General features: G+C 33.9%; 1 long non-coding RNA gene across 4 annotated transcripts; it reads right to left on the bottom strand.

Annotated features, from left to right (window-relative positions):
• Positions 1–6: 6 nt before the first annotated feature.
• LOC147380652 (uncharacterized) lies at positions 7–5,951 on the bottom strand. 4 transcript variants are annotated; one of them, XR_015175201.1, is made up of 6 exons: positions 5,561–5,951; positions 5,373–5,431; positions 4,759–4,821; positions 3,951–3,993; positions 1,220–1,351; positions 7–405 (listed from the first exon to the last, which is right to left on the bottom strand). It is a non-coding gene; the product is annotated as an uncharacterized LOC147380652 (long non-coding RNA). The 4 variants fall into 4 exon arrangements; XR_015175199.1 differs by lacking the exon at positions 7–405 and having other exon boundaries at positions 1,078–1,351; positions 5,561–5,948; XR_015175200.1 differs by lacking the exons at positions 7–405; positions 4,759–4,821 and having other exon boundaries at positions 1,078–1,351; positions 5,561–5,894.
• Between the last annotated feature and the right edge of the window lie 1,608 nt (positions 5,952–7,559).

Genomic DNA, 7,559 nt, shown 5'->3' on the forward strand with positions numbered 1-7,559 from the left:
GAATAATTTTACTAACGTGAAAACTCATATATAGTAGAACTTGAATAAATCCTACTAGCTTAACGAACAATAATGGCTAAAACTAATTGAATGGGAAGAATTCAGAACTGATGGGTTCAAAAGATTCTCCCTAGTTACACCTTGGAGTTTACCACAAGTTAGATTATTCTGTTTTTGAAACCAATTTAGATTCTTCTGTTTCTGAGTAACATGGAATACTCTTCAAGATTCTCTCAATTTCAACAATGAGAAAGCCAAAGGGAACAAACTTGGGAACATAAATAACTAAGTCCATCTATAAAATAGAAACATTAACACAGAAAGAAAATAAGAACTTGGGAACAAACTTGTATCACTCACTCTCGAGATTGCTCAACTAAGCATGCTTGTGTGATCCAAATTTCCCTGCAGTTAAATTCTATAAGGAATCAACTCCAAGCTCACGGAAAGTGCAGACAATATCTCCATTTGGTAAAGAAATGTGACAAAACACCTCAATGTGTTCATATAATTCCCAGAATAATTCCATTGTGCATGCAATAAATTCTAACAATAAACTTTTATTTTGGAAAAGAGTAAGTCAACAACCATGGGTTGAGATTATAAAAGTCCTTTAATAAAAGGTACAATTAAAGAATAAATCTATTAAGAGCCTTGCTATCGTAACTCAAAACAACACTCAACCTTTGATTGTCCTAAAGTGAGGGGTTACTAGTTTAAAACGAGTGCCTGATGTCAAGTTTTTCTTATGGTGTTGACCAAAATAGTTCATATACATTGGCTTATGCACTTGAATAAAAAGCTATCATTTCCTACATACTTTTCAAGGACAAGACTTCCACTAATTGAGGGTAAAATATTGTGATTAACTAATTATATCTTTGTTTTCTTTTTTGCTACGTCATTTAATATAACCCAAGGGCAATCTCCTCCCTAATCTATATTCTTACTGAAAGCACTTTCCAGTTAAACATACTTAAAATTATAATAGATGTGTAACTGTCAGATTTACAGGGTTCTCAATGGTGCCATGTCATGACACCTTGACACATTGTCTATGCCCTTGTTACATGGATGTCGAAAAATAAATACATTCCAAAGAATGACAAGAATTTAAACAATAAGAACAGTTAAATATATTCCAAAGTATTGGCAGGGTTAAACAGCTAGGTGAAAATAAAAACTATACCATCTGAGGCAACCTAACTTACAAAAATACCTGTCTAGCATTATCACAGAGCCATTTCCTGTCGTCTTCAGAAGTGTCACTATCATATACTCCTATGTTTAAGTCCATATTCAATCCCTCTGTCATCACTAACAAAGCTCTTAACTGATCTTGAGCTAAGGCCTGCATGCATGGACAACTTAGGTTACCTTCACTTCAATAATAGTAAACCACTTGTATTAGCAGGAATCATGCCAAGTGCCCCTGTTCTTAAATGAAACAAGCAATGCTACAACTATTGTGCACAGAAAGAAATGGAGAAGACAATTGTGCACAGAAAACTGCATTTATCAACATTATAACATCTATAAAGAATCATAAAATTTAACCAAAGAATCATGCCACATATTTGCACTTGCATCTATTACAAGCACAGCATCCAGCACCACATGAAACATATTTCACTCGAGATGAGATATCCTACTACAAACTCATTTTCTTAAACAATTCAAGAAGACAAAGAGTATAGTGACAGAAACACCCTTAAGCACACAAGAATGAGCAGTCAAATAAGATTAACTATATAAATAGAAAGATAGATATAGTAATGGAGAAGAAACTAAATTCATCAAGAAAGAGAAAGACCATTGTTAACCTAACAAGCTCAATCAAGATTAGAATAGACTGATTTTTTTTCCCTGTTTTAATGATCATCATGATATTGAGAACAGCTAATTGTACAGTCAGATTGTGCAGAATGTTATCCATATGAGAACCACAAACAGGAGTCCAAATATAAGGTGTTGATATTGTCAAGCATTAGTCAATAAGTCTATTTATGTTGGTACAAACACTAGGAATGAAAGTAAACATGTGTCTACACTCTACATTAGAAGTCTATTGTCCCATGGAAACACCTTACATAGAAGAAAATTTAGTTGAACCATGATCCAAGTTTAAAAACACAACACATGAAGGTGTTCTTGGGCACTCAAACCCATTGCATTCTGGACATGATATGATTTTGGCTTGCAGAATTTCTTTAAGTCTTTAACAAAAAAATTAGACTACCATCTTAACATATGCAATGGGTATATTTTTCACGTTGAAATAGATGCAAGCATGGTATATTTTTCATGTTGTTTTGTTTCACATGATAACTGCAATTCTGTTTGTATTGAGAAGATTTATAAACATGTTGACTACCATCTTTATAGATATAGATGAATCTCTTCAAAATTAAGTTTCAGAAGTATTTTCTCAATTTGTGAAAATGATGGCTCGTTTAGTGCAATTGAAACGTCGACAGATTTTTAATGATCAGTTGAACATACAAGAATAAAGATAACAACACAAAAGTATGTGCAATACTTTTAAACCAGTGCCCTTCAATTATTTTGTGAAAAAGAATGGCTTAAACCAGTGCCCTTTGATTATTTTGTGTAGAACCAAGATCATGCATGTCGGAGGAGCATCAATGCAGTTATCTAGAAATTTAGTACAAAAAACATACCTCATGATGGAAGTTGGATCATCACTTCCATCTTCAAGTGAAAACTAAGGCCGGGATCAGAAAAAAAATTATGCTAGCCTAAGTGGTTTTGGACTCAATGAACTTAAATAGAGTTGCATAAATTGAGATTGATAAATAAATGTACCTTTATCTACGTAGAACAGTTTCAGCTATCTATCTACATTTTAAATAAGAGAGATGTATTTCCCTACTTTTTGAATGTGTAAAATAAATAATTACTCACCCATGAATATTTAGATCTATGAGCTTGGACAGAAATTTGAACAAACAAAACTCCATTAACAACCTCTACAAACAAGACAAGACCCAAAACTCCAATAACAAGGACAAAGAATAAATCGATCCGGAGGCCCAAAAACTCAATCCAAGAACAGATGAGAACTCCTTCATAAAATTCAAAAAAATAAGAATACCCAAAACTTCATTAACAATGATAAGGAAGATATCGATCCGAAGACCCGAAAAGGGGGATCCAAATAAAAAACAGATAACCCATTTCCTCAAGATTAAAAACAAGAACACCCAAGACTCCATTAACAATAGAGATCGATCCAAAGGCCCGAAACAAGTATTCTAAACAAAAAAGAGAGGATATTAAGAACCCATTTCCTAAAAAATTCAAAACTTCATTAACAATGCCAAAAGAGAAATGCAAACCAACAAGCTATTTAAATGAGTACATTTAGAACAACTATGATTGAAAAGCCTGAAGAGAAATGCAAACCAACAAGCTCTTTTTGAATTTTGGATTTTTCTTACGAAAAATAGCAAGAACACCTAAAAATGTGCTTAGGCAAGGTTCATTTCTTCAAACAATTCAAGTAAACTAATTGTAACTCCAACTCTTCGAAAGAAGTCATAGGGAACCTAGTTTCCAACTTAGAGGTTATGCTCATATATTTGCAGTGGTTAAGTAAAGATTGAATACTCGTTGTCCAACCAACACCCTACCAGGAACATAGCTTTGTGCATTGATCACATAAACCCCATGCAAGTTAATACCATACTACTTTAGTGAGAGCTTGCCAACTGAGGGAAATAATGATGCTACAAAGAGAATGTTTCTATAGTTCAACATAAACCAATAAATGAAAAAGACAATGGTTTAAGTGCCATGCAAAATCCTTAATGCACATACATGTAAGTCTAGTTTCCAACAAAAAAATTTAGCAGTATTAAGAAATTTTTTTTATGAATTTCTTGAAGAAGGTAGCATGAATGCAGAGAATATAAGGAACAGGGGTTTACCGGATGATACTAATTTGTCATTAGTTGAAGGAGGTTGGATTCCCTGTCACATGAGGAACAAAAAATTATAGAAAGTGTACTTGGAACTTTTAAGATATATGTTCAACCAAAACTCATCGTATTTAGAAAATTGATTTGCCATTATAAATCATTTCCCAAACATATAACAAAAAAGCAGCCAACTAATTGTTGAACATATGCAACCAAGCTATAGATTCAAAATTAATATATTTTGTGGAATCAGAAACTCTGGATTTCATCGTCAACAATTTGAACAATGTTATGGATCTACCAACTAGAGAGAGAAAGAAGAGAGATAGACTCACTTTGGAAAAGAATCATCCATTACATATGAGGAAAAGTGATGCAATGGTTTATGTTATTTAGTCTACAATGGGGCTTAGCATACTTCGTAGGATAGGGGAAACTAAAAATAAAAACAGAAAATTAAATTGTACTATTTAAGCTAAAATAACCCCAGACACGAGGCAACAAAGCTATCTTTTTCATTTTACATAAATTATATTTTATTTTCAAAAAATTGTTTAGAAAAGAGAAATGAGAAAATGGACGCCAAAATGGGAATCAACAGTAGGATTTGAGACCAAAAAAGAACTCCACTTTCACTATCCTTGGTCACCATAACTTTGAAGAAGTTGTCCTTCTATGCAATTTTCCCAAGAATTACAAAAACATATCAAGCATGAGAAGCAAAAGCTAACCAACATGTATAAATACATATATGAGAAGCAAATAGAGAAAATAATGTTGTGATCTCATATTAGGTCAAAGTGGTACAAGAACTTACGTTATGCAAATCAATCACCAATTCGTCAAGGTTAGGTGAAAAGGCACTGTTAGCATACACGAACTGTTGAGTGAAGGAAAATTAGTTAGGATCAGAATAGGTGATTAGTACTATGCTACATTTTCAGGAAAAACAGAGAGGAAAAAAAAAATTACCAATGTGTGAATTTGTCGACGAAGAAATTCAATTACTTTGGCAAATTTGTCCGATCCCACTATCTACCAATCCAATAGTTATTAGCAGGCATAGGCACATTGTTAATGAAATTTCTAATGATCCAGTTTGGAAGATTTTCAAGATCAATGTAAACTGATCAGCTAATTGCCACAATCGGATTAATTAACCATTTTTTTAATCTAATCAAGGTTAGCATTCTAAAATTTTCTTTAGAATTAAAGTGAATAATGAAACTTTGTTGGAATCTATCCAGGGTTGTTGATTGTTACAACTTGCAACTATCAAATTGAGAAATAAATGATTTTAGGGTTCCAAAAATTAAGTTCAAACATCCCCAATTCTCAGACATTTAAGAAAATTGGAAGCAAAAGTAAACCTCAATCATGAATCATGATGATATACAGATAACTATGAATTTGGAAAGGAAGAATAAATACCTTGAACTTGGCTTACTTAAGTATCGGAACATCTCCAGTTGCCCTTAAATGGACAACCACTGCAGGAGAAACCAGAAACAGGTTGATACCTCTATTAACGAACTTAAAAATACATGAAATCCTAAACCTAATCTTGAGATCAAACAGAGAAGAGATTTGGAGGGTTTGTCAATGGAGGAGAGACAAACCTTTGCGGACTGAAGTCGATAGGTCACTTCGAGCTATCAGAGACAGGTAGCGATGATATACAGAGAGAACGAGGATCAGATGTAGATCGAGATCGATAGATCAAATAGAGTGGGAGATGAGATCTATCGAGAGAGACAGATCGAGAAATCGATCGATCAGATAGAGGGGAATATAAGATCGAGAGAGAGAGAGACTGTGAGAGAGATATGGAGAGGACGATCGATCGATCGATCGAGAGAGACTGTGAGAGAGAGATGGAGAGATCGATCAATCGAGAGAGAGAGAGAGAGAGAGAGAGAGAGAGAGAGATGGAGAGATCGATCAATCGAGAGAGAGAGAGAGAGAGAGAAAGAGCTAGGTCGTTCGAGAGTACAGTGAGAGACAGAGAGAACAAGATACAGTGAGAGAGAGAGGAGATCAAGAGAGAGACCGTGAGAGTGAGACCGGAAACGTGGTCCATAGGCCGTGGTTTCTTAGTTTTAAAATTCGTCGGGCCGCGCCCAACAAATTTTTTAATTAAAATTCTGAATTTTCACGTAGTGCATCCGGATGCCTCAACACGTCATCTTTTATACGACTATCGGAATGTCATCTCATATTCTTAACTATTTGTGAAGACATAAACCACCTCTTAAACCTCGATTTTTTTACGAAAAATGACGCAAATCTTTGCAACTATTTTTTTGTCTTTTGTAAACAAACAGGAAGGTTGCTCAGTTGACTAGCATCCAATTGATCTCCATCTAGACTCACCACATATTACGCATTCATTTGCATTCTCATGCTCCTTCGAGTATGGCATGCAATCATTCAGACACGAATGTATCTTCCTATAATGTAAGACAAGTTCCCACATGATCTTCTTCGATTTGTAATAATTCTTTGACAATTTTTCACCAGTAGGAAATGCATCGTTTAACAATTTGAGTAATATATCAAATGATTTATTACTCCATCCATTAAGATATTTCAGATGTAACAACTTTACAATGAAAGATAGTTTCAGAAATTTAGTACAACCTAAATATAACTTAGTTTCGACAACTTTCAACATTTTATAAAACTTATTTCATCCTCATTTGGCTCATGTGGACCGTCGTCATTTAACTCATTAACCTCTTCACAATCAGAGTTTAGGATTTCAAATACATCTTGTAACATTCCTTACATATCATTACATATCATCACCCTCTTTGGACTCATCAATTCTATATTCATTTTCGAATGTCTCATATGACGTGTCCAATGTATATATATCTTCTTTATCCCATACCATAATAAGTCACCATGCACGTTTTCACTTTTATTTACCAACATGTTGAGACATTTGACGCAAGGACATTGGATCGCATTATCGAACCTTGAACGAGAAAAATGCAAAATCCAAGAACTTATTAACTCTTGCTTCATATTTAGAGGTATCTCTAGGTAATCAGATCTAACTTTTATCTATCAATATATCCACTTCACGTCAATGTCACCTTTAAACCAAAAGCACATGATCACATACAACTAACACTAGGGAAACAACTAGTCAACTATTGACAAAATATTATTTCAAAGAACAAAAATTTGTTGAATTTTTATAAATATTTTAATAATGTATTAAATATATTTTTAATGGGTGAGTGTTCAAACAATTTTATTAAACTTTTTTTTAACCCAATATTTATCTATTCAACAAGATGGACACGTTTTTCAAGCCCAACCCAAACATTCTAAAGGAATGTGAGGGACTCTCATAAGACAAGCCTGAAAATGAGATCATGCCCCATACTCTCACGTAGTAACTCATTATGGGGGCATGCTTACATGTGGAAATAAAAAATCCCTTCTATCATCAAAGACATTATCCCTCTAAGTCACATAGTAGATTTATCGTTTATCATGTCATACCTCTTTAGAACCAAGGGAAATTACATACCACTTTGTAGACACAATAAAAATTCTCCATCCAAATCGTCGGGGCACGAAAAGGTCTTACAGATATCGAAGAGC

Source organism: Akebia trifoliata, unplaced genomic scaffold (genome assembly GCF_017979445.1).
Source record: "Akebia trifoliata isolate Shusen 1 unplaced genomic scaffold, ASM1797944v1 Contig01155, whole genome shotgun sequence".
Taxonomy (NCBI): Eukaryota; Viridiplantae; Streptophyta; class Magnoliopsida; order Ranunculales; family Lardizabalaceae; genus Akebia; species Akebia trifoliata.